The sequence below is a fragment of the Ranitomeya variabilis genome, chromosome 4 (genome assembly GCF_051348905.1).
Source record: "Ranitomeya variabilis isolate aRanVar5 chromosome 4, aRanVar5.hap1, whole genome shotgun sequence".
In the NCBI taxonomy this organism is placed as follows: domain Eukaryota; kingdom Metazoa; phylum Chordata; class Amphibia; order Anura; family Dendrobatidae; genus Ranitomeya; species Ranitomeya variabilis.
Window position 1 is genome coordinate 221,969,888 of NC_135235.1, and position 26,544 is coordinate 221,996,431.

The window sequence follows — 26,544 nt, forward strand, 5'->3', positions numbered from 1 at the left end:
GAATTACCTATACAATGGACTACTTGCTAGAGATGGGGTGCACCTTATGAAGACTGGGAAACGTGTTTGGAAGTTGCCTTGCTACACTCATCACTTTGCTACACTTTAAACTAGGACAATGTGGGAAGGGAAGCAAAAGACCAGAAAAAGCCATACACATGACAAATACTATTGAGAACTCTGCTATTAGAAGTGGAAGGGAAGAACAAAGACAAAAAAATCTAAATAATAAAAATATTGGAGAAAGAGAAACCAATCACAAACTAAAATGTTTCTATACAAATGCATAAAGCATGGGTGAGTCGCCCGCCAGGGCAGTGGGGTAGTCGATACCGATTCTGGTGTTCACAGGAGGATGTCACGGTGGTGACCCGGTTCATGGCCTTGGGCGCCCATGTAAAAGGGGAATTGAATAAAGTTTATGTTCGTGACGCCACCTGTGGTATTTGGTCAGTGGGGACCGATGCTGCTTTAAGGGGTTCTCTGGGGTGATGTTATGGCAGCTAGATGGTATAACTTCCCACAGGTGAAGTATATCCCCAGGGCTCCTGGTAGATGGAAGATGGTGAATGGTGCAGTAAAGAACGAGGACACAGGTTTGCAGTCTCTTTACCTGGTTTACTGAAGACTTCAGGCAGCCACAGTCCAGGACACCAGATCACAGGGCAGGCAGGGTCCGGCCGGCTTGGAAGCAAATCCAGAGATCCCCTTTACAAGGTGGAGATGAAAGCCTTCCTCTAGCATGGTGGTGTTTTAGTTCCTTACTGGCTATGGCTTCAGATAAGGTCCTCACAGCTCTTCTCTCTGTCCCCCATATATGATTGGACAATACCTGTATGACAGGTAACTCGAGCTTTTTTACAGGGACTCTATCACGCCCCGGGCTCTATGTTTTACTGTGTATTCAGGTGTGTGTGGCAGACAGGTAACTTGCAGTTCAGCTGTCCTGCCCCTTCAGACCTTCTGACACTCTCTGTCAGTCTGCACTCTCTGAACACACTGAACTCTCTGACCCTTTCCCTCCAGATCAGAATGTATTTATAGGGGAGTTCACCTTAAACAGGTTTAGAGCTCCCCCTTCTGGCCTGGAGTGTGAACATGTTGTGTGCATTGAGATTACCTGATAAAAGATATCCTTCATTGCTTCCAAACGTAACATCACTCTCCCCGTGAGGAAAGCAATGCCACTGTGACGACCAGGACCCTGGGGCGCCACATTGGCAACAAACAAGGAGAATTGGAAATACTAACGCAGGAAAAGAAAGATGTAATTGGAACCACTGAAACGTGGTGAGACGATACACATGATTGGAATACAAGGCTAGAAGGATACAACTTATTTGCAAGAAACAGACTTGATAAACGAGGAGGAGGTGTTGCATTATATGTTGGAAAAACATATATCTACACAGAGATTGAAGCTTCAGAGACTAGGAGTTCTGTGGAAACTGCTTGGCTAAGAATAGAAGGACAGAACAGTGGAAAGGACACCATTGTAGGCCTTTACAACAGGCCGCCTGTGCAAGCTGAAGATATGGATGGACTCTTTATGCATCAAATGGCCAAGTTCTCCACAAAATATGACATAGTTGTAATGGGAGATTTCAACAATCCAGACATTTGCTGGGAATCTCTCTCAGGCAAAACTAAAGGCCCCGTCTCACTAAGCGATTTACCAACGATCACGACCAGCGATATGACCTGGCCGTGATCGTTGGTAAGTCGCTGTGTGGTCGCTGGGGAGCTGTCACACAGACCGCTCTCCAGCGACCAACGATCAGGGGAACGACTTCGGCATCGTTGAAACTGTCTTCAACGATGCCGAAGTCCCCCTGCAGCACCCGGGTAACCAGGGTAAACATCGGGTTACTAAGCGCAGGGCCGCGCTTAGTAACCCGATGTTTACCCTGGTTACCAAAAAAAACAAACAGTACATACTCGCCTTTCGGTGTCCAGGTCCCTTGCCGTCTGCTTCCTGCTCTGACTGAGATCCGGCCGTACACTGAGAGCAGAGCGCAGCGGTGACGTCACCGCTGTGCTCTCAGTGTACGGCCGGCAGTCAGTCAGAGCAGGAAGCAGACGGCAAGGGACCTGGACACCGAAAGGCGAGTATGTACTGTTTGTTTTTTTTGGTAACCAGGGTAAACATCGGGTTACTAAGCGCGGCCCTGCGCTTAGTAACCCGATGTTTACCCTGGTTACCAGTGAAGACATCGCTGGATCGGTGTCACACACACCGATTCAGCGATGTCAGCGGGACCTCAACGACCAAAAAAAGGTCCAGGCCATTCCGACACGACCAGCGATCTCGCAGCAGGGGCCTGATCGCTGGTACGTGTCACACATAGCGAGATCGCTATGGAGGTCGCTGTTGCGTCACAAAACTTGTGACTCAGCAGCGATCTCGCTAGCGATCTCGCTATGTGAGACGGGGCCTTAACAGGTCAAACAAATTCTTATCCTCTCTTGCTGACAATTTTATCTTCCAAAAGGTAGGAGAGAAAACAAGGCTATCTGCTACCTTGGATCTAATCCTTATAATCAGGGAGGAAATAGTTGAGGAGGTAAGGGTACTGTCACACAGTGGCACTTTGGCCGCTACGACGGTATGATCCGTGACGTTCCAGCGATATCCATACGATATCGCAGTGTCTGACACGCAGCAGCGATCAGGGACCCTGCTGAGAATCGTACGTCGTAGCAGATCGTTTGGAACTTTATTTCGTCGCTGGATCTCCCGCTGTCATCGCTGGATCGTTGTGTGTGACAGCGATCCAGCGATGCGTTCGCTTGTAACCAGGGTAAACATCGGGTTACTAAGCGCAGGGCCGCGCTTAGTAACCCGATGTTTACCGTGGTTACCAGCGTAAAAGTGAAAAAAAACAAACCGTACATACTCACATTCCGGTGTCCTTCAGGTCCCTTGCCGTCTGCTTCCCGCTCTGACTGACTGCCGGCCGGAAAGTGAGAGCAGATCACAGCGGCGACGTCACCGTTGTGATCTGCTTTCACTTTACGGCGGCACTTGTCCTGAAGGACACCGGAATGTGAGTATGTACGGTTTGTGTTTTTTTACTTTTACGCTGGTAACCACGGTAAACATCGGGTTACTAAGCGCGGCCCTGCGCTTAGTAACCAAATGTTTACCCTGGTTACCCGGGACCTCGGCATCGTTGGTCGCTGGAGAGCGGTCTGTGTGACAGCTCCTCAGTGACCACACAACGACTTTCCAACGATCACGGCCAGGTCGTATCGTTGGTCGTGATCGTTGGAAAGTTGCAGAGTGTGACAGTACCCTAAGAGTGGCTGGGACCCCAGGAGGTAGCGACCATGCTATTTTAGAATTTTGGATAACTAGAAGAGGAAGACCTGTGAAGACTCAGACATCAAGGTTAAATTTCAGAAAGGCAGATTTTAAGGGACTCAGAAAGAGAATTGGAGGGATCCAATGGCTGGATATCCTTAAAGGGCACCTGTCACCCCGCTTTTTGAAGATGAGCTAAAAATACCGTTAAATAGGGGCAGAGCTGGGCGTTACATTAGTGTCTTTTGTGTGCCTTTATAACCTACCTAAGCTGCCGAAATACCTTTGTAAAGTCGCCGTTTTCTGCTGTCACTCACGCTGGTCTGGTCATATGGGTGTGGTGACAGCGCTGTTTCTCCCCCAGAATCCTGCTCATCATTACGTTGGTGGCGTAGTGGTGTGCGCATGTCCAAAGCGAAGATCCACTGCCCAGGAGATTCAAAACAGCGCGGTCTTCGCTATTCGCCGTTTACCGGTGGGCGCGGCCATCTTTCCTGTGGCCGCGCGTGCGCAGATGGAGCGCTCTGCTGCCCGGGGCTTCAGGAAAATGGCAGCGGGATTCTGCGCGTGCGCAGATGGAGATCGCGGCGGCCATTTTCCTGAAGCCCCGGGCAGCAGAGCGCTCCATCTACGCACGCGCAGCCACAGGAAAGATGGCCGCGCACACCGGTAAACTGCGAATAGCGAAGACCGCGCTGTTTGGAATCTCCTGGGCAGTGGATCTTTGCTTTGGACATGCGCACACCACTACGCCACCAACGTAATGATGAGCAGGTTTCTGGGGGAGAAACAGCGCTGTCACCACACCCATATGACCAGACCAGCGTGAGTGACAGCAGAAAACGGCGACTTTACAAAGGTATTTCGGCAGCTTAGGTAGGTTATAAAGGCACACAAAGACACTAATGTAACGCCCAGCTCTGCCCCTATTTAACGGTATTTTTAGCTCATCTTCAAAAAACGGGGTGACAGGTGCCCTTTAAAATCTCCAGGAAGGATGAGAAATCTTGAAAAATGAGATTCTCAAAGCACAATCATTAACAATTCTGAAAATAGGGAAGAATAGGAAGCATTTAAGGAAACCAGGATGGATGAACACAGAACTTAAACATATGCTAAAAAGGAAGAAAGAAATGTTTATCAAATGGAAAGAGGGAGGCATATCTAAAGAAGAATATAATGCTGTCTGCAGAACCTGCAGGGCACAAATCAGATTATCTAACGCTGTCAATGAATTAAGGCTTGCAAGAGACATCAAAAGCAATAAAGTATTTTGGGGATATGTCAAAAGTAAAAGATAAGTCAAAGATGCTATAGGATTTTTACAGGATGAAAATGATGAAATGGTAAGAAAGGATGTTGAGAAGGCCGAAGTTTTAAATTCCTATTTTGCATCTGTTTTCTTTCAGAAAGAAAATGTAACATTAACTGATTTTCACTGTCCTATTAAAGGAATAGAAGAATCCAGGATATCTATAAACAGAAAGATAGTGAGGAAACACTTAGCTAGCATAAATGAATTCAAGTCTCTGGGTCCAGATGAATTACACCCCAGAGTACTGAAGGAGATAGGAGAAGAAATTTTTGAACCACTTTCCATAACCTTTGAAAATTCTTGGAGAACAGGAGAAGTCCCAGAAGACTGGAGAAGAGCAAATGTTTTTCCTATCTTCAAAAAGGGGAAGAAGGTGGACCCAAAGAACTATAGGCTGGTGAGTCTGACATCTATACCAGGAAAGATCTTTGAACAAATTAAACAACATGCATGTAAGTACCTGGATAAGAATAAAGTGATTAAACAGAGTCAGCAGGGGTTTGTAACTTAATAAGTCATGTCAGACTAACGCAATTTCCTTCTATGACAGAATCACTGACTGGGTGGATCAGGGAAATGCTGTATATCTGTATATCTTGACTTCAGCAAAGCATTTCACAAAGTATCTCACACAATTCTTATTGAAAAATGACTAAGTATGGAATGGAAAAGGCAACTGTTAGGTGGATTCATAACTGGCTTAGTGATTGGACCAAAAGAGTGGTCGCAAATGGCTGCTCATCCAGTTGGAAAAATGTCTCAAGTGGGGTATCACAGGGCTCTGTCCTGGGCCCTGTATTGTTCAACATCTTTATCAATGATTTAGATGAAGGAGTTGAGGGTAAACTGATTAAATTTGCTAGGAGGGATAGATAATACTAGAGAAGAGAGAGAGGGGATTCAAAAAGATATAAATAAGCTGGAGCAGTGGGCAGCAACTAACAGAATGATTTTTAACAGGGAAAAGTGCAAAGTACTACATCTGGGCAATAAAAATGAAAAAGCATATACAGAATGGGAGAAATTGGGCTAAGCAACAGCAGACGTGAAAAAGACTTGGGTATACTAATAGATCACAGGCTGAACATGAGTCAACAGTGTGATGCAGCAGCAAAAAAGGCAAATACACTTCTTGGATGTATTAGCAGAAGCATACAGTCTAGATCACGTGAAGTCACTATTGCCCTCTACTCCTCTTTGGTCAGACCTCATCTGGAATACTGTGTCCAGTTTTGGGCACCACACTTTAAAAAAGACATCAACAAACTGGAGCAAGTTCAGAGAAGAGCGACCAGAATGGTAACCGGTCTGCAAACCATGTCCTATGAGGAACTGTTACAGGATTTGGGAATGTTTAGCTTGCAAAAAAGAAGACTGAGAAAAGACTTAATAGCTGTCTACAAATATCTCAAGGGCTGTCACATTGTAGAAGGATCATCTTTATTCTCATTTGCACAAGGTAAGACTAGAAGCAATGGGATGAAACAGAATGGACGGAGACCAGATTAGATATTAGAAAAAACTTTTTGACAGTTAGGGTGATCAATGAGTGGAACTGGCTGCCATGAGAGGTGGTGAGTTCTCCTTCCATGGAAGTTTTCAAACAGAAGATGGACAGACATCTGTCTGGGATGATTTAGTGAATACTGCTTTGAGCAGGGGGTTGGACCAGATGACCCAGGAGGTCCCTTCCAACTCTAGCATTCTATGATTCTATGCCCTGGAAAGGGACCCGCAATTGCTGGTGTATCAAAACACACTTTTTACACAACCTTAAGAGAGCTTTTCCCCAAGACAGCAGTGAAGCACACAGTTTGCATCACAGCTCTAGACTCCCAACCTCCGGCACGTCAATTTGTCAACAGTAGTCTAAGGGTAAGAAGCAATTTCTGTAAGTCCTTTGACACTTTTTTTAGACCAGCTCGTGCACCAGCACAACAGAGTCCAAGTCTTACACGTGGTGAACAAATGGAGAGGATGGTGCAGGCATATCTAGAACTGAATATCAATATCATCAGGGAGGGTTCAGACAATTTCACATTTTGGTCTTCCAAAATGTATGAGTGACCAGAGCTCGCCTCAAGCGCCGTGGAGGTTTTATTGTGCCCGGCAGCCCGCATTCTCTCAGAATGAGTCTTCAGTGCTGCTGGTGGTATCCTGCTGGATAAGTGCAGCTGGCTGTCTCCTGGAAGTGTAGACCACCTAACTTTCACCAAGATGAACAAGACATAGATCTCCAAGGGCTTTTGCACCCCAATCGCAGACTGTACAGCCTAGGTGATATTGCACTTTTTAGTGTGCTGCATTAATGTCACGTAACTGCACTCTCTGATATCTTTAATGTGGCTTCTGTGGCTGCTTCTGCAGATGTTAACACAAATTTGTGGAAATGTGAACAGTTATGGATGGTCTACATCTGCTGGGTTGGCTGTAGTGGATAACGTGACAGTCACAATTATGCTATTTATATTCTTGTGACATTTATTCCAATTCGGTGGTGTCAGGCGCTCATTTTTGGAAATGTGAACACTCCTGGTTGGGTATCCATCCGCTGGATTGGGCATAATGGAAGACCTGTTGGTCCCTATTATGCTATTTCTACTGTGATGAAATTGATGCCACTTTGGTATTGTCTGCCAATAATTTTTGGAAATGTGAACACTCTTGGTTGGGTGTCCTGCTGCTGGATTGGGCGTAGCGGAAGACCTCTCGGTCCCTATTATGCTATTTCTACTGTGGGAAAATTGATGCCACTTTGGTATTGTCTGCTAGGGTTGAGCGACTTTTACTTTTTTGGGGTCGAGTCGGGTTTTGCGAAACCCGACTTTGTCAAAAGTCGAGTCGAGTGAAATTGGCCGATCTTCTTGAAAAGTCAGGGTCGTTGTTCGGCCGAAACACGAAACCCAATGCAAGTCAATGGGGAAGCATAGTCGGCAGTGAGTGGAGGCCAGGAAAACACCCACAGTGCCCATTTTAATACCAAAAACATCAATTCTTGTTACTTAAGCTTGTCAATCTTAATTTACCTTACAATAATAGGTAGCCATTGAAAATTTGGGGGTCATTTGGCTAAAGTTGTGGGGGGTAGGGCAGGTTCAAGTTTTTAGTGGGCCCAGGAAACGTGGACTACGTCACGGCGGTGGAGCAGGTAGAGGTAAGTATTGCAACGTTGCAAGTGCTGTGATCCTGAGCAAGCAGGGGGTCCCACTCGTTCGCATTGGCACTGGCACAGGGCCCCTCACAGTACGGCGGTGTGTTTGCACGGCGGGGGCGCCTCCCACCGGCAGCGACACTTTTGTGTACTATGAGGAGCCCTGTGCCAGTGACGTCGCCAACGAGTGGGCCCCCCCACCTGATGAAGGAACCTGCACTTTCACTTGCACTCTTTGTCCCCGTGTAAGGTGGTATAGTATGCGGGAAGAGGAACCAGACTTTCAGCAGGGTCAGATTCAGGCTGTGTAGAGTGCAAGGGGAATGTAGTGGTCTGGGTCAATGTACCAGCGGGATAATCTAGCAGTGGCTGGGCAATGGGCAGGATGAGGAGGAAACACAGATCTATGCCCAAATAATAAAGTGGCCTAAATGCAGTTCAAAATTGGTAACAGGACTAACCAGGCGGCATTGCTTTGTTCAGTGGAGGACAACTGTAATGAGAGGCTGACACAGTGAGTAGGGCCAAATAAGTAACTAGGCTAAATGCAGTTCTAAATTGCTAACAGTAGGAAACAGGCGGCACTGCTTTGTTCAGTGGAGGAGAACAGGAAGCAGCGTCAGACACCGTTACTAGGCCCAAACCCAAGTACTAGGGCAATTGCAGTGTTACATTTTAAAATACTTAATGAGAGCCTGAAGGTTGAAGCTCAGACAAGGAAACCTGGAGGAGAACACCAAGGAGGAGGACACCAAGGAGCGGCAGACACCGTTACTAGCCACCAACCTAAGTACTAGGGCAATTGCAGTGTTACATTTTAAAATACTTAATGAGAGCCTGAAGGTTGAAGCTCAGACAAGGAATCCTGGAGGAGAACACCAAGGAGGAGGAGAACACCAAGGAGCGGCAGACGCCGTTACTAGGCCCCAACCCAAGTAGTAGGGCAACAAAAGTGTTACATTTAAAAATACTTAATGAGAGCCTGAACGTTGAAGCTCAGCTTTTTCAGTGGAGGACAGCGTGATTTAGTGGCACATACAGACAAACGTAGTATGTGTTAACTAAAAAAGTTGGCTCTATGCAGTTTTAAATTGGTTACAGGGGTACACAGGCAGCATTGGTGTGGTCAGTGGAGGACAATTGGAAGGAGGGACCGCAGACAGACTTCCTAGGCCTAAAATAATAAAATAGGCTCTATGCAGCTTAAATTTGGCAACAGGGGTACACAGGCAGCATTGGTGTGGTCAGTGTAGGACAATTGGAAGGAGGGACCACAGACAGACTTCCTAGGCCTAAAATAATAAAATAGGCTCTATGCAGCTTAAATTTGGCAACAGGGGTACACATGCAGCATTGGTGTGGTCTGGTAAGTGGAGGACAATTGGAAGGAGGCACCGCAGACAGACTTCCTAGTCCTAAAATAATAAAATAGGCGCTATGCAGTTTTAAATTGGTTACAGGGGTACACAGGCAGCATTGGTGTGGTCAGTGGAGGACAATTGGAAGGAGGGACCGCAGACAGACTTCCTAGGCCTAAAATAATAAAATAGGCTTTATGCAGCTTAAATTTGGCAACAGGGGTACACAGGCAGCATTGGTGTGGTCAGTGGAGGACAAATGGAAGGAGGGACCGCAGACACACTTCCTAGGCCTAAAATAATAAAATAGGCTCTATGCAGGTTTAAATTGGTTACAGGGGTACACAGGCAGCATTGGTGTGGTCAGTGGAGGACAATTGGAAGGAGGGACCGCAGACAGACTTCCTAGGCCTAAAATAATAAAATAGGCTCTATGCAGCTTAAATTTGGCAACAGGGGTACACATGCAGCATTGGTGTGGTCTGGTAAGTGGAGGACAATTGGAAGGAGGCACCGCAGACAGACTTCCTAGTCCTAAAATAATAAAATAGGCTCTATGCAGTTTTAAATTGGTTACAGGGGTACACAGGCAGCATTGGTGTGGTCAGTGGAGGACAATTGGAAGGAGGGACCGCAGACAGACTTCCTAGGCCTAAAATAATAAAATAGGCTTTATGCAGCTTAAATTTGGCAACAGGGGTACACAGGCAGCATTGGTGTGGTCAGTGGAGGACAAATGGAAGGAGGGACCGCAGACACACTTCCTAGGCCTAAAATAATAAAATAGGCTCTATGCAGGTTTAAATTGGTTACAGGGGTACACAGGCAGCATTGGTGTGGTCAGTGGAGGACAATTGGAAGGAGGGACCGCAGACAGACTTCCTAGGCCTAAAATAATAAAATAGGCTCTATGCAGCTTAAATTTGGCAACAGGGGTACACAGGCAGCATTGGTGTGGTCAGTGTAGGACAATTGGAAGGAGGGACCGCAGACAGACTTCCTAGGCCTAAAATAATAAAATAGGCTCTATGCAGCTTAAATTTGGCAACAGGGGTACACAGGCAGCATTGGTGTGGTCATTGGAGGACAATTGGAAGGAGGGACCGCAGACAGACTTCCTAGGCCTAAAATAATAAAATAGGCTCTATGCAGCTTAAATTTGGCAACAGGGGCACACAGGCAGCATTGGTGTGGTCAGTGGAGGACAATTGGAAGGAGGGACCGCAGACAGACTTCCTAGGCCTAAAATAATAAAATAGGCTCTATGCAGCTTAAATTTCGCAACAGGGGTACACAGGCAGCATTGGTGTGGTCAGTGTAGGACAATTGGAAGGAGGGACCGCAGACAGACTTCCTAGGCCTAAAATAATAAAATAGGCTCTATGCAGCTTAAATTTGGCAACAGGGGTACACAGGCAGCATTGGTGTGGTCAGTTGAGGACAATTGGAAGGAGGGACTGCAGACAGACTTCCTAGGCCTAAAGTAATAAAATAGGCTCTATGCAGTTTTAAATTGGTTACAGGGGTACACAGGCAGCATTGGTGTGGTCAGTGGAGGACAATTGGAAGGAGGGACCGCAGACAGACTTCCTAGGCCTAAAGTAATAAAATAGGCTCTATGCAGCTTAAATTTGGCAACAGGGGTACACAGGCAGCATTGGTGTGGTCAGTGGAGGACAATTGGAAGGAGGGACCGCAGACAGACTTCCTAGGCCTAAAATAATAAAATAGGCTCTATGCAGTTTTAAATTGGTTACAGGGGTACACAGGCAGCATTGGTATGGTCAGTGGAGGACAATTGGAAGGAGGGACCGCAGACAGACTTCCTAGGCCTAAAATATTAAAATATTCTCTATGCAGCTCAAATTTGGCAACAGGGGTACACAGGCAGCATTGGTGTGGTCAGTGGAGGACAATTGGAAGGAGGGACCGCAGACAGACTTCCTAGGCCTAAAATAATAAAATAGGCTCTATGCAGGTTTAAATTGGTTACAGGGGTACACAGGCAGCATTGGTGTGGTCAGTGGAGGACAATTGGAAGGAGGGACCGCAGACAGACTTCCTAGGCCTAACATAATAAAATAGGCTCTATACAGCTTAAATTTGGCAACAGGGGTACACAGGCAGCATTGGTGTGGTCAGTGGAGGACAATTGGAAGGAGGGACCGCAGACAGACTTCCTAGGCCTAAAATAATAAAATAGGCTCTATGCAGTTTTAAATTGGTTACAGGGGTACACAGGCAGCATTGGTGTGGTCAGTGGAGGACAATTGGAAGGAGGGACCGCAGACAGACTTCCTAGGCCTAAAATAATAAAATAGGCTCCATGCAGCTTAAATTTGGCAACAGGGGTACACAGGCAGCATTGGTGTGGTCAGTGGAGGACAATTGGAAGGAGTGTCTGACACAGTAAGTACTCCCAAAAACAAACTAGATGTTAATGTCTCCCAAGAAAAAAAACAACCCCCCCCCCAAAAAAAAGGGTGGCATACTTAGGTACAGGGGTGTGCTCCTATGCTGACTTTCTGACATTTTAATTTTGCGCAAAGTATTTACTGGTGTAAATGTAGGACAGGGCCCCTGAGTATTTTAACTAGCATCATACATGCCAACAAATTGTTATTGTCTGTGCCAGGCATGGAAGGATTTCAGCGCATAGACTAAACAGTGGTGGAGCAGCGACAGATAATTTTGCAAGTGGTAGAGCACTGTTTTACCTTGGGGGGGGACACTCTCTCCTGGATGGCAGTACAAGCCCAGGGCCCCTCATGTTACAAGTTCGGTGTGTCTGACGCTGGGTGCGCGCCACCACCGCCAGAGACACTTCATTGTACTATGAGGGACCCAGTGCCAGTGCCGTCGACCAAAAGTGGGCACACCCACCTCTTCAGACAAACGGCACTCTGACGGGTGCTTGCCACAAGTGGCGAGACCACGGCCCCATGGGGGGAGTTAGGGCATTTAGAGAGGTGTAAAGATGTCGTATGCTGGACAAACAGCAGCTGCAAATTACGAGATTGGAACAGCCAGTAACACCATTCCCAAAGCAAGACCTTTTTACAGGAAAGCTAGGTGTCAGCCGGGAAAGGTGGGGCAAAATAATTTGAAATGCATAAGTGGTTCATTTTAATGAAGGTTAGATCATCAACATTTTGGGTAGCCAGATGAGTCCTTTTTTCGGTCAGTATTGAACCAACAGCACTGAATACTCTTTCTGACAGCACACTAGCTGCTGGGCAAGCAAGCTCCTGCAATGCATATTCAGCCAATTCAGGCCAGGTGTCTATTTTGGATGCCCAGTAATCAAAGGGGAATGACGGTTGAGGGAGAACATCGGTAATGGAGGAAAAATAGTTATAACCATACTGGACAAATGTTGTCTCCTGTCACTTTGAATGGATGCTGCTGTACCTGTCGTGTCTGCGGTCATTGCGAAATCACTCCACAACCTGGTCAGAAAACCCCTCTATCCTACGTCACTTCTGATCTGTGCACCTCTAACACCTCTGCCCTGTTGCCCCCTGCAGCTCGTGTGAGAACCATCACCGGCGCTGTGTGCTGGGAATGCCTGAATCAAACGGTCTACAAGAGTAGCTTGCCAATATCTGTTCGAGGTTCTCATGTGGCATGATATTTTGCAATTTGCCTTTATAGCGAGGATCAAGGAGGCAGGCCAACCAGTAATCGTCATCTGTCATCATTTTTATAATGCGTGGGTCCCTTTTGAGGATACGCAAGGCATAATCCGCCATGTGGGCCAATGTTCCAGTTGTCAAGTCAGTGCATATGCTGGGTTGAGGAGCACTTTCTGGTAAATCAACGTCACTTGTCTCCCTCAAAAAACCTGAACCCGGCCTTGCACCGCCAGCAGTTTCTATTGACCCCTGAGAAGCTTCCTCATCCAAAAAATACTCATCCCCATCATCCTCCTCGTCCTCCTCCTCTTCGCCCGCCACCTCGTCCTGTAGACTTCCCTGAGCAGACAATGGCTGACTGTCAACAAGGCTTCCCTGCTCCTCGGCTGTTCCTTTATGTGCGTCAAACTTTGCATCAGCAGACGCATTAGGGGGATGCTCATGCTTATTACGGCGTTGTCTGCACTAACCAGCCATGTGCATTCCTCAAAACACTGAAGGACTTGACACAGGTCTTGGAGCTTCGACCACTGCATGACAACTCCATGTCTGCCATCCAACTGCCTGCTCGTGTATGTGTATCCTCCCACAAATACATAACAGCATGCCTCTGTTCGCACAGTCTATGAAGCATGTGCAGTGTGGAGTTCCACCTTGCTGCTACGTCAATGATTAGGCGATGCTGGGGAAGGTTCAAAGACCGCTGATGGTTCTGCATACAGCTGGAGTGTACGGGCGAATGGCGGATGTGAGAGCAAAGTCTGCGCACTTTCAGCAGCAGGTCGGGTAACCCCGGATAACTTTTCAGGAAGCACTGCACCACCAGGTTTAAGGTGTGAGCCAGGCAAGGAATGTGTTTCAGTTGTGAAAGGGCTATGGCAGCCATAAAATTCCTTCCGTTATCACTCACTACCTTGAATGCCTCAAGATGTACAGTGCCCAGCCATGACTGAGTTTCTTGCTGCAAGAACTCGGACAGAACTTCCGCGGTGTGTCTGTTGTCGCCCAAACACTTCATTGCCAATACAGCCTGCTGACGCTTGCCACTAGCTGTTCCATAATTGGACACCTCGTGTGCAAAAGTGGCAGCTGCGGATGGAATGGTCGTGCGACTGCAGTCTGTGGACGAGCTCTCGCTTCTGCTGGAGGACGAGGAGGAGGAGGGGGGACGAACGCCTACAGCCAACTGTTTCCTAGACCGTGGACTAGGCAGAACTGTCCCAATATTACTGTCCCCTGTAGACCCTTCATCCACCACATTAACCCAGTGTGCCGTGATGGAGACATAACGCCCCTGGCCATGCCTACTGGTCCATGCATCTGTTGTCAGGTGCACCTTTCTACTCACAGGTTGCCTGAGCGCATGGACAATGCGGTCTTTTACATGCTGGTGGAGGGCTGGGATGGCTTTTCTCGAAAAGAAGTGTCGACTGGGTAGCTCGTAGCGTGGTACAGCGTAGTCCATCAGGGCTTTGAAAGCTTCGGTTTCAACTAACCGGTAGGGCATCATCTCTAACGAGATTAGTCTAGCAATGTGGGCGTTCAAACCCTGTGTACGTGGATGCGAGGATGAGTACTTCCTTTTCCTAATGAGAGTCTCATGTAGGGTGAGCTGGACTGGAGAGCTGCATAGGGTGGAACTAGCGGGGGTGCCGGTGGACATGGGTGACTGAGAGAGGGTTGGTGATGGTATTCTTGCTGTTGCCCTACATACAGTTTTTCCGACCACAAACCTGGTGATTCCCTGACTGCTTTGGCCTTGCGACGAAAGCGCCACATTACCTGCAGGTGGTGTGGTAAACGGTGGGCTTACAGTGAGGGAAGGGATGTCACGTTGCTGACTAGCTTCATTGTGAGAGGGTGCTACAACGTTAAGGGACGTTTGGTAGTTTGTCCAGGCTTGCAAGTGCATGGTGGTTAAATGTCTATGCATGCAACTTGTATTTAAATTTTTAACATTCTGACCTCTGCTGAAGGTCCTTGAGCATTTCTTACAGATGACTTTGTGCTGATCATTGGGATCTTGGTTAAAAAAATTCCAGATTGCACTCTTCCTATCGGATACCTTTTCAGGCATTGCACACTGAGCTACTTTAACCTGATGGCCACGCTGTCCTACAACTGGTTTTGGTTTTGCCAGACGTTTTTGGCCAGATACGGGCCTGCCAGATGGAACCTGTTGCGATGTTGATGCCTGCTGCGGCTCCTCCTCCTCCGCTTCAGAGCTACTGCCGCCTGCACCCTGTTCCCCCAATGGCTGCCAATCGGGGTCAACAACTGGGTCATCTATGACCTCCTCTTCTATGTTCTGTGCACCTTCCTCTGGGTCACCGTGTAAGCCGGTGCTATAGTGTTCGTGACGAGGCTCCATAGTCTCATCGGGGTCAGATTCTGGATCACTACACTGCGAGGGCAATGTTCTGATCTGAGTCAATGGAACAGCATAATAATCAGGCTGTGGCTGTGCATCTGTGCACTCCATGTCCGATTCATCTTGTAATGGGCATGGCCTGTCAACAATTTCCCTTTCTAACCCAGGCACGGTATGTGTAAAGAGCTCCATGGAGTAACCAGTTGTGTCGCCTGACGCAGCCTTCACTGTTCTTCTGGGTGAAGGACACAAGGAAGCGACTTGTTCCTGACTAGGAGCATCCACTGACGACGCACTGCTCTGACATTTGGCACTTTCCGAGGAGGAGGCGAAAGAGCTAGAGGCAGAGTCAGCAATGGAAGCCAATACTTGTTCCTTCTGCTCCGGCTTCAAAAGCGGTTTTCCTACTCCCAGAAAAGGGAGCCTTTGAGGCCTTGTGCAGCCAGACGATGACGCTGGCTCAACAACTCGAGACTTAGGGGCTATACTGCTTTTCCCACGACCACCTGATGCTCCACGACCACCACCACTACCATCATTACCAGCTGCCAATGACCGCCCATGGCCTCGACCTCTTCCACCAGACTTCCTCATTCTTGGAAAAATGTTACCAAACTAACAACCGTTATGTGGTCCTGTAAAACCAGGTACAAGGTGTACGTGAACTTGTTGTGAATGTAAATCTCCCTTTTTTATGTGTGGGAGAATGCAGGAAAAAATCAGGCCCACTGTATTACACTACACAGTTTGATTGGCAGAAAGAGGCTGGCAGATATGGCACTAACAGGAGTGACGCAGATAAAAACACTGGCAATAGAAATGTCCCTCTTTATGTGTGGGAGAATGCATTGAAAAATCAGGCCCACTGTATTACACTAGACAGTTTGATTGGCAGAAAGAGGCTGGCAGATATGGCACTAACAGGAGTGACACAGATAAAAACACTGGCAATAGAAATGTCCCTCTTTTTTTTGATGTGGGAGACAAGGGATTGAATCAGGCCCACTATATCACGGTATAGTTACTGTGGCACAAAATGACTGACAGAAATCACAGACAGCACTCGCACAGATGCACAGGTTTGGCAAGATTATTCTGCCTTTATTTTAATTTTTTTTGGGGATATGTGAGACAAGTGATTTAATGTGGCCCACTGTTATACAGTAGGTTTTCTGTGGCAGAAAAACAAAGACAGATGCCACACACAGGACTGGCACTAATGCAGATTTGCCAATCTTAATCTCCCACTTTTATTTTTTTTTTCTGGGATAATTGTGAAGAAATCAGGCCCACTGCTACACAGTAGGTTTTATGTGGCAGAAAAAAAAAAAAGAGGCCACACACAGGACTGGAACTAATGCAGATTTGCCAATCTTAATCTCCCACTTTTATTTTTTTTTTCTGGGATAATTGTGAAGAAATCAGGCCCACTGCTACACAGTAGGTTTTATGTGGCAGAAAAAAAAAAGATGTCACACACAGGACTGGCACTAATGCAGATTTGCCAATCTTAATCTCCCACTTTTATTTTTTTTTTCTGGGAGAATTGTGAAGAAATCAGGCCCACTGCTACACAGTAGGTTTTCTGTGGCAGAAAAAAAAAAAGAGGCCACACACAGGACTGGCACTAATACAGATTTAGTTGTCTTTCTCCGCTGTGTCTTGGTGATGTTCTGTTCGTTCATGTAATCCAAGGTCAATGCAGTCTGTTTTGCAGGCTTGGCAACAAAATCTTTTAGATTTACGAGGTGCAGATACTGTCCCAGCCGGTAACAGAAAATCTCGCACTCGTTATCTCTGTGCAGTCTCTGCACGCTGCTCGGCTGGGCTGATAGGTACACTGCTGACCGCAGGACCTTCCGTGACGTCACGTACACGTGATAGCTCACGTGACAGCCTATGGAGAGTGTAGAGGGCCAATTCCTACGCGTTTCGGAGCAAGGGAACGTGCTCCTTCCTCAGGGATGGCCCCTATTAGATGGTGTATTCATTTTATAGCCTGCAGCGGTCATATGACTGCACTAGGTATTGAATGCGAATAATTCAATTTCGCTATTCAGACCTTTAGGAACTAGAGTGTCAAGTCTAAAAATCATTTTGGTTTCCTCCCTTGACATTTGCCTAATAAAATCGCCTCCTCTCCAAACAAGAATTAACGAACATATCAGAAATATTGAGAAAAAATTCGAGGGTCACCCGCTTTCTAAGCATTTTCTGACCCATCATAATGGGTCAATAAGTGGCACTATCATCACTGGCCTTAAAAAGGTGCAGGAATGTTGGAGAGGAGGCGATTTTATTAGGCAAATGTCAAGGGAGGAAACCAAAATGATTTTTAGACTTGACACTCTAGTTCCTAAAGGTCTGAATAGCGAAATTGAATTATTCGCATTCAATACCTAGTGCAGTCATATGACCGCTGCAGGCTATAAAATGAATACACCATCTAATAGGGGCCATCCCTGAGGAAGGAGCACGTTCCCTTGCTCCGAAACGCGTAGGAATTGGCCCTCTACACTCTCCATAGGCTGTCACGTGAGCTATCACGTGTACGTGACGTCACGGAAGGTCCTGCGGTCAGCAGTGTACCTATCAGCCCAGCCGAGCAGCGTGCAGAGACTGCACAGAGATAACGAGTGCGAGATTTTCTGTTACCGGCCGGGACAGTATCTGCACCTCGTAAATCTAAAAGAATTTGTTGCCAAGCCTGCAAAACAGACTGCATTGACCTTGGATTACATGAACGAACAGAACATCACCAAGACACAGCGGAGAAAGACAACTATATCAGCGGTCGTACCTTTCTGGTTCCTTCATCACCAGGTTATTACACATATGTTTCTATTATATTTATTCGTAGTAGTTTTAATGAGTTTATGAGTCATTGCCCACATATGGTCCTCTTACCGTTTTGACTCCAGCGCAGATAGTTTTTTTTTCCTCTTTTAATTGATTATTTATATTGTCACAGTTGGTAGTACTGTGCAACTATCAGCTGCAGGTCTCAAAGGTGTGTTAGCGCTTTTTGGTATATATATCCTTATATTTTGTTATTTTTTTACTACCTTACCTATATAGCAGCATCACATCATCTTCTAATATGAGGGACCTTTTGTTGGATAGAAATAAAAGAATCCATACCATTCAAAAAATTTTTAATTGTGCCCAGATAGAAACTCCGGAGACATTAAATATGGAAGATGCTACCAAAGCAATAGAAACCCTAAAAAATCTGGAACATCTTCTAATCAAAGAAATGAGGGACCTCTGGGAAATTGCCACATTGGAGAGATATTTGTCCTTTAACTGCATACCAAGGGGTTTAACAGTATACAAACCCATTTCTGGTGACATTGGTGATCCAGAAACGGTTCGGGAATGGGAGTCTATGTTTAAAGATTTCTCAATCAAAACAGTCTCCTTTATTATTGATAAAAGGAAGCAACATTTAAGTGTATTAAAAAGAAATATCTCTAAATTATGTGATGAGATTAAACCATTTGAATCACATCCCGATATCTTGAGGCTTTCAAAAAGCATAAGGATCAGAATCCTAGCAAAGGAGAAAGAGATTCTTGTTAAAAAACAGTCCAAATTTGGTAGAGACAAGATTCCCAATTGGACCACGCAATCCTTATGTGGACCATCCCCTCAGGACAAGAATATCTATAATAGAAATGCAGAAGGTATATATAGAGAAGAACATCAAAATCCTACACATTACAATAAATTTATAACACTAGACGAAACAAATATGAGCTCCATAACAAATGATCACTTCTCCTTACATCTAACAGAGGAGGTTGAAGATTCTGGACATCTAAACTCCGTGAATCCATTGGAAGTTAGTAATATCTTGATGGAGTCGGGGCTTTCTACCCATGAGATCTCTATCTATACGCCTATATCCTCTCATGCTTTCCAAAACCGGTTTCAGGTTTTTGATAAAGATGAAGAGATTCCATCTACCAGTGGATTAGAGATGAAACTAACTAATGTTAATAATTCTCCCAGAACACAGTGTTCTCATACCCCCAAAAAAACTCCTAAAAAAGTGTTGAAAAAAACGGCTAAACCCTTGGGAAAAACCCGTCTGAATGAACCACTCTTACATAAAAATAAACATAAGAATCACCCTTTTTTTCAGGTGGCTTTAAAAAAATCAGAAAAAGGGGATGTAGGGGCTGGAAACTTGCCCAAAAAAAGAGGGAGCAAACCATTAGGAAAAAAGAACTAGATATTATATCTGATCAAAAAATATTCAATCTTAGTAGACACACATTAGACAAGAAAGAAATTTCTCTACTGAATAAAGGTTTGAAATATGCTCCTAGGGTTAAATTTGATAAATTTCAGGCGTTCATCGGTATTAAACTATTTATGAAAAATTTGGCCGTGAAAAAACATTTTTTGAAAAACGCAATCACTAAAAGCACTAATTTATCACCACCTAGGGACCCTTTTATCCATACTACATTGAGGGCTAAATCTAGTTTTAACCCAATACAAGAATATTCGGAGGCGTTCGAAGCATTCCAAAATAATGTCATTAGGGACATCAGAAGAATTTCAGATAAAAGATGTTCCAGATTCGAGAATAATTTGACTTGTGAAGAACTAAAAGCTATCACAATCAGACCAGCGGATAAAGGGGGAGGTATAGTTGTTCTCGACTCCGAAGATTACACAAAAGAATGTCTACGCTTATTAGGAGATCAGAACACTTACTGTCTCCTACAAAAAGACCCGTCTGATGTATTTATTAGTGAAATGAAAGATTTAACTAAGAAGGGCTTGGAACGAGGAATTATCACGAAACGGGAGTTCGACTTTATTAATATAGATCATCCAAAGACAGCTTATTTTTACTATCTCCCGAAAATTCACAAAAATTTAATTAACCCCCCCGGTAGACCGATAATATCCGGTGTGGGATGCCTAACGGCAAATTTATCAAAATATGTGGACTGTCATCTACAGAAATTGGTACCGGAACTTCCTTCACATCTAAAAGACAGTACACATATTCTCAGAATCTTGGAAACTGTGGAATGGAAAGATCACTATATTATGGGCACCTTAGACATCACCTCATTATATACTGTCATACAACATGAGAAAGGATGCACAGCGGCAGAATTCTTTCTGGAAAAACAAGGAACACTTCCGAAAGACCAAATTTCATTTATTTTAGACTGCATGCGTTTTATATTGACTCATAACTATTTTAAATATCAGACGCACTACTACTCCCAGCAGTGGGGTACTGCTATGGGCACCAGGTTCGCACCAAGCTATGCAAATCTTTATGTAGGCCAATGGGAACATGACACTATTTACGCAAATTCCCTGTGGGGTGCGAACCTGGTGCTCTGGCAGAGATTCATTGATGATATTGTTTTTATATGGTCTGGTGGCCCCGATTCATTATTTGATTTTATTAACGTTTTAAATAAAAATTCATATTTTTTAAAATTCACGGGTACCACCAGTACTGAATCTATTAACTTCCTGGACCTCCATATTTTTATCGCTGAAGGGAAAATTCACACCAAAACATTTCATAAGCCTACAGATGGGAATAATTATATTGCTTTAAACAGTTGTCATCTCCCAAATTGGTTACTTAATGTTCCCAAAAGTCAGCTGATTCGGGCACAGAGGAACTGTTCTCGTACACAAGACTTTGATCAAGAAGCAGAATTGCTCACGAAGAAATTTATCAATAAGGGCTATTCTGAGAGTTCCTTATCCTTGGCAAAAAATCAAGTTAATAAATTACCAAGATCACACCTCCTCCAAAATAAAGAAAAAAATAAACAACCACCATGGGAAATTGTTCCCATTATCACTAGATATAGTGCCAACACGCATCTTTTTAGGAAAATAGTTAATAAATATTGGAATATCCTGAAAGAAGATAAAATAATTGGAGAAAAACTCCCGGAATATCCGTTATTTATTTACAAAAAGGCCCAGAACTTGGGGAATAAAATAGCCCCCACAGTGCCACGTTCGTCTTCTATGTTAAAATATTCCTTTCTGCGTCAATACCACGGTTTCTTCCCCTGCTTAAAATGTAAATCGTGCAAATTATTGAAAACTAAAAAACAATCTCTTTTGGTCAAAGGAACCATTGAGTGGAGAATTGAGGATTTTATATCCTGTAATACCAAAGGGGTGATCTATTCCATCAGGTGCCCCTGCGATAAAATATATATTGGAAGAACCAAGCGGGCCCTTCAAACAAGAATTAACGAACATATCAGAAATATTGAGAAAAAATTCGAGGGTCACCCGCTTTCTAAGCATTTTCTGACCCATCATAATGGGTCAATAAGTGGCACTATCATCACTGGCCTTAAAAAGGTGCAGGAATGTTGGAGAGGAGGCGATTTTATTAGGCAAATGTCAAGGGAGGAAACCAAAATGATTTTTAGACTTGACACTCTAGTTCCTAAAGGTCTGAATAGCGAAATTGAATTATTCGCATTCAATACCTAGTGCAGTCATATGACCGCTGCAGGCTATAAAATGAATACACCATCTAATAGGGGCCATCCCTGAGGAAGGAGCACGTTCCCTTGCTCCGAAACGCGTAGGAATTGGCCCTCTACACTCTCCATAGGCTGTCACGTGAGCTATCACGTGTACGTGACGTCACGGAAGGTCCTGCGGTCAGCAGTGTACCTATCAGCCCAGCCGAGCAGCGTGCAGAGACTGCACAGAGATAACGAGTGCGAGATTTTCTGTTACCGGCCGGGACAGTATCTGCACCTCGTAAATCTAAAAGATTTTGTTGCCAAGCCTGCAAAACAGACTGCATTGACCTTGGATTACATGAACGAACAGAACATCACCAAGACACAGCGGAGAAAGACAACTATATCAGCGGTCGTACCTTTCTGGTTCCTTCATCACCAGGTTATTACACATATGTTTCTATTATATTTATTCGTAGTAGTTTTAATGAGTTTATGAGTCATTGCCCACATATGGTCCTCTTACCGTTTTGACTCCAGCGCAGATAGTTTTTTTTTTTTCCTCTTTTAATTGATTATTTATATTGTCACAGTTGGTAGTACTGTGCAACTATCAGCTGCAGGTCTCAAAGGTGTGTTAGCGCTTTTTGGTATATATATCCTTATACTAATACAGATTTGCCAATCTTAATCTCCCACTTTTACTTTTTTTGGGGGGGAGAATTGTGAAGAAATCAGGCCCACTGCTACACAGTAGGTTTTCTGTGGCAGAAAAAAAAAAAAGATGCCACACACAGGACTGGCACTAATGCAGATTTGCCAATCTTAATCTCCCACTTTTTTTTTTTTTCCGGGAGAATTATGAAGAAATCTGGGCCACTGTATTAAAGTATATTTTCTGTGGCAAAAAGTGGCTTGAAGAGATATAACAAAAAAAAAAAAAAGGGACTGTACTACAATTACTATCTCCCTACAGTAATCTCAGAAAAGTATGTCAGGCAGCAATAAAAAGGACTGCTGCACACAATAGTCAAAAGTGTGGACAAACAAACAAGATAGCTGTGCAGAAAGGAAGGAGCAACAGGATTTGTGCTTTGAAAAAAGCAGTTGGTTTGCACAGCGGCATACACACAGCAACGCAGCTATCAGGGAGCCTTATAACCTACAGAGCTGTTGCACAGAAATCGAGCCTCCACTGTCCCAAAAAGAAAAGGTGGTGTTGGACAGTGTAAATCGCTACAGCACAAGCGGTTTGGGGGTTAATTTACCCTGCCTAACGCTATCCCTGCTTCTAACGAAGCGGCAGCATCCTCTCCCTACGCTCAGATCAGCAGCAGTAAGATGGCGGTCGGCGGGAACGCCCTTTTATAGCTCCTGTGACGCCGCAGAAAGCAAGCCAATCACTGCAATGCCCTTCTCTAAGATGGTGGGGACCAAGACCTATGTCTTCACGCTGCCCACACTCTGCGTGCACCTTCATTGGCTGAGAAATGGCGCTTTTCGCGTCATTGAAACGCGACTTTGGCGCGAAGATCGCGTACCGCATGGCCGATCCCACACTGGGATCGGGTCGGGTTTCATGAAACCCGACTTTGCCAAAAGTCGGCGACTTATGAAAATGACCGATCCGTTTCACTCAACCCTATTGTCTGCCAAAAATTTTTGGAAATGTGAACACTCTTGTTTGGGTGTCCTGCTGCTGGATTGGGCATAGTGGAAGATCTGTCGGTCCCTATTATACTATTTTTACTCTTGTGAAATTTATGCCACTTCTGTGGTGTAAGGCCCTCATTTGTTTAAATGTGAACACTCTTGGTTGGGTGTCCACCTGCTGGATTGGGCATAGTAGAAGACCTGTCGGTCCCTATTATACTATTTCTACTGTGGTGAAATTGATGCCACTTTAGTGGTGTCTGCCAATAATTTATGGAAATGTGATCAATCCTGGTTGGGTCTCCTTCATGCATGTTGCCTGTAGCAGTAGGCCTCCAAGACCATCAGGTCTCCACTTCCTTGGACTCAACTACCCATGTTACTATCCTTACATTTTTCTAACAATGGTAGTCTACGAAATTGTTATTTGTGGTCCCACCTGAGTGTGGCTCAGCATGAATGCAGGTAGATGTGTTGTATGTGGTATCAGGGCTCCCAGCAAAGGAGGCCTACACCGATCCCTCACCCACCTCCTCTTTCTTTGCTGGTGTCTGTCCCTCATTTGATGTGTTTTGGCAACATTTGGGGCCATTATAAGGTGTTGTGCATGTGTTTCTATATGCTTCCCATTGACATGAATGATGTTCGGTTATGTTCGGTGAATATTTGACGAAATAATCGGCGAATATCGGAAATTTGGCAATCGCAATCCGAACCGAACATTGAAATATTCGCTCATCTCTAATCACATCCCCATAAAAACAGTAAATCTTTATTTGATATGCAATATTAGTCCCTAAAATAAAACAACACAACAAACACCATTCCTACTAGATAGTATAGGGCAATGTAAATAAAATCAGACAAATGACAATGAACCCCATTAATCCCTATAAGTGGTTCTACCTGGCCGTTGGCACGCTATTGGTCAGCATAAATGGTACCTTTGCTTCACGACTGTTGTCCCTAGTATTTCCCAGAAAGTCTTGATAAGGTATATCCAACTATTCTATGTGCATATGCAACGTGATACAAAGGGAAGGCATCTAGGGCAGACTAAAAATCAATATTCTAATAAAGATTTTTATAAGAAAAGGAAAAGACAAGTCAAAGTAGTATATCCCTCAAATAGGGAAGATACAGTAAATACTTTCATACTACCAGTATGTGTCTATTGTACTTAGCCATTCCACACACTGTGCCTTGACGTGTTTCCCCTCCAGGTAAAGAAGGACGTCCATAGAGAAAATAAATAGTAGACATTCATCGACTGCCCAGTCTACCCAGCATGGCTCTCAATGGATATCTACTATTTCTTCTCTCCATGAGCCTCCTAAAGGGGCTTTAGTGGAAACGTCTATGCCATTCTTTTAATTTATTTTTTAATTTATTTACAAGTACAGTAAAATACACACCAAAGGTACAGTTACTGGAAACACAAGTCACCGTAAAGTGTCCCTCAAAGTTTCCTATGAGGTTTCCGGGTCTTGCGCTGGTGGGAGACTTTGTGGCTGTGAACTCTGGAAACCTTTAATGTTACCTCACAGCCACGGGGTCTCAAGGTAGCTTGAGTCCTGGACCTATGAATGCCAGATTGCTGAGTGCCAGATTCACGGTCATTCATCAGTCCGACACTGGCGCTGCACAGCATGAGAGCCAGTTGCTATGAACTCAGGTGACCCAACTGTAAGGATATTTCAGTTTACAGTGGCCCTGCCCTTGTGAGAACTGGGCACTGTGAACTGAGATAACCTCACTCAAGTCACCTCAGTTCCCAGCAGCTGGGTTTCGCAGAGCGCAGGAGCAACACTCTGCAGTTGCTACAGCTCCAGTGTATTTAAATAAATAATTTTAAAAAATGGCTTGGAGGTCCACCAAAATTTTTGATCACCAGCCAAGCTAAAGTAGATAGCTGTGGGCTGCATCCCTCAGCTGTCAGCTTTATCTTGGCTGGTTATATAAAAAGAGGGGTCCCCACTTTTTTAATTATTTAAATAATTTAAGAAATGATGTGGGGTCCCCCCCCATTTTTTTGTAACCAGGCAAGCTAAAGCAGACAGCTAGGGGCATATATTCTCAGACTGGTAAGAGATCATGGATTTTGTCCCTTCCTAGGATAAAAATGGCAGCCTGCAGTCACCCCAGAAATGGTTCATTTATTAGATGTGCCAATTCTGGCACTTTGCCATGCTCTTCCCAATGGCCCTGGTGTGTTGTCAAGTTGAGTAATAAATAGTATAGGGGTTGATGTCAGCTTTGTAATGTCAGCTGACATCAAGCCCAGGGATTGGTTAGTATTGGGGATGCATCTATCAGACGCCCATATTACTAACCCCTATAGTTTAAGTTAAAAAAAACACACACAGAGAAAAAAGTCCTTTAACTGCACACACAGAAAGACTCCTTAAATTGAAATAAACACTCACACCCACTTCTACCCATTTATTAATGTAAAAATAAAAATAAAAAAGCACAGTATTCCTGAGTAGTCTGGCAATAACTCATATGTCCCATGATGTGCTCCAACTTGGGCTCCTTCCCAATCTGAGAATTCCAGTCACCAGTTGTCTGCTTTAGCATGGCTGGTTGTCTAAAATGGGGGACCTCATGCCTTTTTTTATTATTTGCTTAAATAATTTCAAAAATACAGTGTGGGTACCCTTCTATTTTTGATAACCAGCTAAGATAAAGCTGACAGCTGAGGGCTGCAGCCCTCTCATGGTCCATGTTTGGGTTTGACTTCATTTACCATTTTGGTACTCAAACCAAACTTTGTTTTAATGTTTGGCTAAACCCAACGAGTCTGAACATCCACGGGCCTGCCCATCTGTAATGGTGACGTCACAACGTATAGCACACAGTGATGTCAGTCGTAGGTTTTGTTGAGGGCTTGGAGTGAAGAAGAAATGAAGAGCCCCTGACCCCTTTGTCTACATTTCTACTTCCTGAAAAGAAAACAGCTCAGTTGTTTGACTTCTATAATTAGAAAAATAATCCTGGCTTATAATATTATGCTCTATCATTTACTCCTGTATATTTGTCCCTTAGAAGTCTCTTTGGCATTATTCCAACAATGAATGTTAAAGGAGTTATCAAAGGAGTTTGTTTTCATGGGACTAAGAATTTACAGGCAGGTAGTTGCTAACTACTTGCTTGTTCTACCTGGCGCCAGCTCAGAGAAGTCATGGACCATTCCTGCTGGCGAATGTGTTGCATTATGTCAACAGAGCAGCTTTTCCATTTCTGTACTGCTCTGCTGATGGGGTATGACTGCT

General features: G+C 44.8%; 1 protein-coding gene across 4 annotated transcripts in view; it reads left to right on the forward strand.

The window, feature by feature from the left end:
- The window catches only part of LOC143768681 (formyl peptide receptor 2-like), a 102,361-nt gene that overhangs the window by 54,718 nt on the left and 21,099 nt on the right, over positions 1–26,544 (forward strand). The window contains exon 1 of one of the 4 annotated variants that reach the window (XM_077257324.1): positions 21,840–22,058. The exons of the other annotated variants lie outside the window; for them this stretch is intronic. The gene's annotated coding sequence lies outside the window, so the exon portion shown is untranslated. Of the gene's footprint in view, positions 1–21,839; positions 22,059–26,544 lie in introns of those variants that run through there. 4 annotated transcript variants of the gene reach the window in all.